At 35.6% G+C, this 7,726-nt stretch overlaps 1 protein-coding gene across 2 annotated transcripts in view; it reads right to left on the bottom strand.

Moving 5' to 3' along the window:
• CNTN6 (contactin 6) overlaps positions 1-7,272 on the bottom strand; it is a 311,477-nt gene extending 304,205 nt beyond the window's left edge. For both annotated transcript variants that reach the window (XM_023510687.1, XM_003785488.2), the window contains exon 1: positions 6,804-7,272. The gene's annotated coding sequence lies outside the window, so the exon portion shown is untranslated. The remainder of the gene's footprint in view (positions 1-6,803) is intronic.
• Between the last annotated feature and the right edge of the window lie 454 nt (positions 7,273-7,726).

A 7,726-nucleotide genomic window follows, 5' to 3' on the forward strand; every position in this document is an offset into this window, starting at 1 on the left:
TCATGAGCAAAACTATATTCCAGAAGGTCATGAAAGAGAATGTGCAAAAAATGTTGAGATAAAAATAGGAGGCAACATAGAGTTCTCCAAACCAACTATAGTGTTATTTTAGAATGGGAGTAAATTAAGCAATTTTTAATACCTAAATTTTGAGTGAGTTAATACTCTTTATAGAACAACCTTCAAAGGGTCTTTAGCACACAAGAAATGAATCCACTAGGCCGGGCACAGTGGCTCATGTCTATAATCCTAGCATTCTCGGAGGAGGCTTAGGTGGGTGGATTCCTTGAGTTCAGGAGTTCTAGACCTGTCTGAGCAAGAGCGAGACCCTGTCTCTACTAAAAGTAGAAAAACAGAGGCCATGGCTGAGCCAGGATAATGCCATGGCTCTCTATCCAGGGTGACAGCTTGAGACTCTGTCTCAAAAAAAGAAAAAAAAAAAAAATGAATCCAAGAGATGCATGCAAGTAGAGAGAAAAAATGGCAAAGTATTCAGGAAAACATGTCAGAAATTTAAATAAACATTGACAAAAATATTGGGAGCAGTTGAAAGAGTGAAAACCTGGACACTGGGAGAGAGATCTCAGAGTGCATTTAAACAAATCATTTTCCTGTTAGTGAAGAGGATAGATATATTACTGTTGCTCTTCACTAGAAAATAAAAAGGATTGTTTCAGTTTAAAATACTTAGACATTCACTGAAATTAATTCTGGAGTATATCATTTTTAGCTAGTAAAAGTCAGAAAAAGAGAATAAAGAACGTGTGGTCAAACCAAAAAAAGCAAATAGGAAACGTTAAAAAAAATTTAGTAGGACTTAGAACAAGATGTAAGAAATAAGTCTGATTATATCATCAATCATAATAGATGTGAATAAATTAAGCATATTAATTAAAAGGCAGAGATTCTGAGATCAGGCATAAGAAACATGAAATTGTAGACATATGAGGATAGCACAGTCTTAGTACTATGGATACAAATCCTCACACGTATGTATAAATTCTCAATATAAGGTATTCATGGAATAGTGCAGTCATGACTGTTTTAAATAAACCAAATAAGCATAGATAAGGAAATTAATAAGTGTGTAATACACATAAGATGAAATATATTCAATAGCAGCATGTATTTATAAGACTGGGCCTACCTAAATGGTCTAATATGGAATATATTAAGCAAGTTAAATATGTTTATTTTCAGTATTATACCATTAGGCTTTCATCATTAGAAAAGTAAATAAATCCTTTTTTTTTTGATTAGGGCCAATTTTTTGGTGTATCCAGAAATATCATTTCTACTTTTAAGCTCTATGGATCCAAGGACCAGCATCTCTGTATCTTCTCTCAATTATTCCCTGAGCTCTATTTTCGTATCCAATTATGATTTACACTCTAAATGTAGTTCTCCACTAAATACTCAATACAATTGATTAGATGATAATTATAATTTTTATTCTTATTGTTTTATGTTATTTGTACCTAACTGATTTCAAGGCTCATATATAAATATTATGATAGTATAATAATAATAATTAACCAACATATAGAATGCTTATTAATTGCCAGGGTTTTGCTAAGACTTTTTACCTCTTAACCCATTTAACTCTCTTAATAATATATGAAGTCAGTAATAATATTATCTCCATTAAGGGTGGGGAAACTGAGGTAGAGAGAGGCTAAATACATCGAGGCCCTGCGGCTCAAGCAGCCCCCCTCGTGAATCTTGCTCTCACTGTCACCTTATTATGCTTAGAACGTGAATTTTATTTTTTACCAGTAAGATCATTAGTTTTATACTTCATAGGATACAATAGGATTCTTTTATTGCTTCTTTTAACAATCTCCAGACCTAGGTAATTTTGTGCATTCATTCATTTACTTGTTTAATTGGAAAACTATTATGTATAAGTTTTATAATCACTCTCCTTCCAAAAAGAATTAAAGTCTACAAATTTTGATATGTATTACCATGGTGGAAATTCACTGCAAATCACCTTAGGGCTCATTGCAAGATGGGTAAGTAGGCCATCGACTCCATCAATATAGACTAATAAGACTACCAGAAGGGATGCTTTCTTCTGTGTCCTGTGTTATGCCTTTACCATAATAAATGTTTAATGCTAGAATACATGGTGCACTTGAACTCAATTTTAACTAGAACAGGTTTGTCAATATGAAAAATGAAAATAACCACTCTCTCATGAAATTTCCATTTAAAGAATTTTTCTAAACCTAAAGCTTTCTACTTAAACTCATTAAGGATATTTTGAGTCATCCCTTTTCCTACCGAAACAACAAAGAGAAATCAAAAGGTAGCCCATTGATGGTGAAGACACAAAATAAAAACAAAGCAAAATCTCCTCTGTCCTCAATAAAAACGTTAATGGACATGACCCCCAAACATGACCTAAAGCGTATTTCCACTGTTGCCAAAGGCTAAAAGACGTCAACATTGTGGGAGTAGGGAGGCACTAGAGAAAACTGAGAAATACTTTCTCTTACTTTTAGGAGGATCTAGATTACCCCCAGATTTGCTAGCTGAGGAGAAGAGATTGCTGGAGAGTATATTCAAAGAAGGAGAGTCTAATTACAAGATCACAACACAGAGGACAAGGCCTTAATGATCTTAGTATATGGTAAACCATTCACTCAAATGACAACCAAGGAAATGGGTCCCTCAGATAAAGAAGATAACAAATTTGGCAACTATACACACACTGGACAACAAATCTGAATTAAAACTGCATCTATCATACTTACTCTTTCTATCATAAACATCTATTTTCACTGTTCTTCCTTAAATAGTTAATCTTATTCCGAAAAGGCGAATGATACTCATAAAGGAATTACGAGAAAAGACTTTTACGTTATATTTTACTATTCCATAGCCTTTATTTTGGGGACAGTTTTAGGTTCATATCAAAATTAAGCAAAAAATACAAGGAATCCTCATATACCCCTTGCTCCAACACAGACATGGCTTCTCCCACTATCAACATCCCAAACCATAATGGGACCTTTGTTAACAACTGATGAACCTACACTGATAGATTGTTATAGTTTACCTTATGGCTCACTCTGGGTGTTGTTCATTCTGTGGGTTGGAACAGATGCATAATGGCATGTAGGCACCATTATAAAATCATACAGACTAGTTGCCATGCCTTAACTATCTTCCGTGCTCTTTTTATCTCTCACACACATGTTTTGAAAGAAAAAGAAGAAGATGAAGGGAAGAGGGGAGCAAAGGAAAGTAGAGTTGTAAAAAATAAAAAAAAACCTCAAGTAGAATAAGCTGCATTTTTGAGAAAATGCTAAGACAATTATTCTTACATAGTCTATCTCCAAAACGTAATTCTTTCTGTACATGTTTTTAAAAAATAAATTCAGTAACTAAATGAAAATACCAAAGGATACAAGAGAGAATAAAAAGTACAGAGGAAAATAAAAACATCACCGAGATAGAGATGAAAGTACATCAGAAATAATATTATAAAAGAACTGCTTGAAAATTACTTGTAGGCATGCAGTTGTGGCAGGCCTTCTTCAGGAAATAAAATGAACTGGAAAAGTAGAAAATTGAAAATAAATTTGGATAATAGGATAGATGTGGAAGACAAATGAGATCCAACATGTATACAATTGGCAATGCTGAAGAAAAGACAGAAGTAACATGACAACAATCAGCCCACACCCTGAGGCTGGAGGAGACAAAGAAATAGTCAACAACAAAAGGGCTCAAAATAATGAAAGACCAAACTCATTGAGAACATATTCTGGCAAAACAAAAAAAAAGAAGAAGAAAAAATGTCATATGGACATTGACCAGCAAAAAGAAAGTCATATCCAAGGATGAAATTTTAGACATATCTAAAAATGTTACACAAGTTCAATTTTCAAGGCACGAGTCTTCAGAAATGCTTACACATATTTACATAGTTCTGAAGGGAAAAATAAGTTTAACATATGGCAGTAAATTTCAGTGGACATCAAACAGGTGGAAGGGGAGAGAAAAAGATGGGTAAATTCACCCCTAATGGGTACAGTGCTCACTGTTTGGGGATGGACACAATTATAACCTCAACTCAAACTGTACAAAAGTAATGCATGTAACCAAAACATTTGTACCCCCACAACATTCTGAAATGAAAAATCATTAAAATAAAAAAAGAAAAAGAACTTGTCTCCAATGTACAAGGCACAAGAAAGGCATATTCAAGTGTGTAAAGTCACAGAAATTTTAGCAGCTATGACCGTTTCTTTGGTGAAGGGGCATTATTCACCTCACAGTGACAGCCAACAACCTAGAAAACAATTCAAAATAAAGAACACTGGGATGGTGAATCGGATAGTAAAGTCTGTTGGGAAGGATGCCTTTTAAACGTGAAATGAGTCTAAACTAAGACATGGGAATTCAGCTAGAAAGCAAAAACTTAGCAATGTAAATCTAACAACATACATCAAATTCAAGTCGTGTTGGAAGGGTTGATACCAGTAAAGTGCATGGGTTAATTTATTTAACTATTGTAACAAGGACTACAAAAGATTGCTTAATATTTAAACATGTATCCTAAAAAAACTTCAAATTAGTAATATTTTCACATTTTTCAACTATGTAGCTATTTTTCTGAAACTAATATCAGTCTCAGAAAGCAATAATATCTGAAATTTATCAATTTCTTCCAACTGTTTTTTCAGTTTAATTAAAATCCAAATTTAAACTCAACATTTCTTTTTTTCCAAGTGAAGGGTCCCAGTCTTACAGAAAAGTATCTATCTATTTATCTACCTAGTGTGAACCACATTATCTAAATATTTTTTATTTGTTAAGAAAAAAAGATAAACGGTAAGAAACCATTCTTACCAAAGTCAGTCTCTCCCTCTCTTTTTCATGATATGACCTGAATTACATGAGAATGTCTCCAAAGATAGTCTCCAAATCTGGGATGATGGGGTTTCTTTTCTGAACTTTTATGATTAGCTTGAATTATTTTTTAAAGAATATATCACATGCTACAGCATTCTAATCATGATGCTGTTACAATAAATATATAAGCAACAAATAAGCCAAGATTTCATATCCCTCCTCCTATAAAACAATTAAAAGGTACACATTCCTATTATACTACTGAATATTTTCACTTATGAAAACAACAGAAGTATGAAATCAACCTAATATTACACCACAGGTTCTTTTCACAATATAATTGATTTTTATTGGTCTATATAAAATAGAGCAAAAAAATGTAATCTTTTCAAAATGAACAAGTGAATTTGTTTTCATTAAGGAAAGTTACATTGAAAATTATTCTGGTACTTCACTAGAAATGTTGAAAGGAAGGAATGCAATGCATTCGTTATAAATGACGGGCTTTCTTTTGGCTGTGATGTGATAAGTTATGCATTTATATAACCTCATATAAAGCATTATATAAAAGTTCCCAGATTTATATATTTGAAATCTTGGGACTGCACAGCCATGATTATTGCTATAAAAAAAAAAGAAAGAAAAGAATAAAAAACTCTGAGGAAAAAACTCTGCCTCAAAGAGGAAATGACTTTGTCTTTCTGTTTTTTATATAGATTTTGTTAGCATTTTTGTATGTTTGTGTTTGTTTTGTGAATCTCTGCATGTGCACACACATGTCTGAAAGGAGAGGGGAAGAAAAAGTGTGCTTCAATACCTTTTTGCCTTCTAAAATACAATGCACACAAATTGGCGAAACCTTCAGTAACAACAACAAAAAATAATAAACAAACCCACCGGATAAATGAAAATGACTCAAAACAAGCAGTTCGATAGTCAACATATGCTCCTTCTTGTACAGATATCTTTGGAAAACATTGCCACTGTGAGTTAAATTGTGAATACCTCGTTTTCCAAATTGATTGTGTTTGATTCCACTATTCTCCCCGGTCCTCCCCCCGCCCGTGTCACTTCCATTTAGTCGTTCTGTGAATGTTTCTCAGAGGACGCAATCAGGAGGCTGATTATTTAACATAAGTCGTTTTAATTTGGAGAAGCAAGAGCTATGAACCTCAATTTTCCCTCCAAACCCCAAGGTGACTGTCTTCTATTAACAGAAGGGGTTATATACATGGTTAATCTTAGAGCTCTTAAAAGTTTTGCTCCCAAGTCATCAACTTCTGAAACTTTTCATAAAGTATCATAGGAACCTTAATACTGACAAGCCTAACTAGTATCAGTGGCAAAGGCAACTCCAGAGCTGTTACCCAGAAGCTGGGAAGAAGCAAAATGCCAGACAAAATTTGGTGAGCCCATGTGACCTCCAGTCTCGCTTTGATTTTCTTACCAAAACCCTCCCCGGGGAAACTTTCATAATCATTCCCTTAAATCATCGGTTGAACACTAGAAACCCCACCCCTCATCCCTTGGATAGAAAAACATTTAGCCATCACATTTTCCCATGTGCCGTTACAGGAAGGGCGGCCAGCCATCTGAAAGTCCCAGAATTAGCACTGTCATTCTGTCTTGCCCGTTAGTTTCACTGCAGCAGAGACCAGGAAAACACTGGGAAATAGACCTGTAGTCTCTCTTCCCTGGTTTGATCCTAGCCTCCCCCGAATACAGATTCAATCCATTTTTCTTTCACAAGGAATAAATGCATTTTAAGCACCAGCATCCTAGGAACACAGCATCAACAAAGCAGTGACTTGGCCCCCCCACCCCGGGCTTTACCTGTTATGCTAATACAAAGACACTGAGCACACTGAACGCAAGAAAAGCTGCAGCTTCGCCCAGCCACATTCTCATTGCAGCAGACAGCACAATTTTGTACTTACAGATCTTCCCGGGGAAATGTCTCGGGATCTTTACAATTTTTCTGCAGAACTCTGTTTCAAGCTCTCAGCCAGGCATGCTGTGCATCCGGGCAGAACCAAGCCGTATGGAATGTGTATGCAGCTGGGAGATAATGGGACTCTTTTTCCCAGCTGGGACTGCAAGCCTTTTATCCACTGAGTATTGCGTGGCTCTTCTCTGGTCTTAAGCATGAAATACGCTCCTCTCCTGCTGCATTCCTGACGGAACCTAGACAATTAGTTCTTGAGGCACATGTGCAAAGCTCTCGTTTGGAATATTCAAAAGGACAATTCTCCCTACATTGAAATCCAGCCCTATCTTCATCATCCTTCACAGAATGAGAGAGAGCCGAGAGCAGCTGCCATTCCAGTGGCATGAAAGATTAAATTCACCCTCCTCTTTCTTTGGAGATAGTCACTCCTGTCGGGTCATCAGAAAATCTCTCTTATTGAAAACTGGGTCAGACGAACTACTTATTAGGTTTCTAACAGGAAAGGAAGTAATTTTTCCCCCCTCTGGTCTCACTGCATTGTCATTTGCAAGTGAAGATTAAGCCGGTCAAGGGTCTGCACTGATTTCGACTGTATTCAAACATAAGCTTTCTGAAGCATGCCAGTAACTCCTGCTATTAGTTAGGGGGAAGAAAAAAGAGAAACCAAATGAAAGGCTTGTAGGCACTCTCACTAAATCCTTCCTAAATTACATTTTTAAAATATGCGCATGAGGCTTTGCAAAGACAGGTAAAGAAAGTGGTGTCAAACAAGACTAAAAGACTATTGCTGCTCTCCCAAGCAACATATGTCTAATCTCCAGAGGCAGAGAACAAGTGTCTGTGTGTTTGCATAACAGCTGTAAGAAGAAGAACGGTTCGTGTTTCACACCGAGTCCTCCAAGTAAACTTTCC

The sequence above is a fragment of the Otolemur garnettii genome, unplaced genomic scaffold (genome assembly GCF_000181295.1).
Source record: "Otolemur garnettii isolate 467f Iridium unplaced genomic scaffold, OtoGar3 scaffold00015, whole genome shotgun sequence".
NCBI classification, from domain to species: domain Eukaryota; kingdom Metazoa; phylum Chordata; class Mammalia; order Primates; family Galagidae; genus Otolemur; species Otolemur garnettii.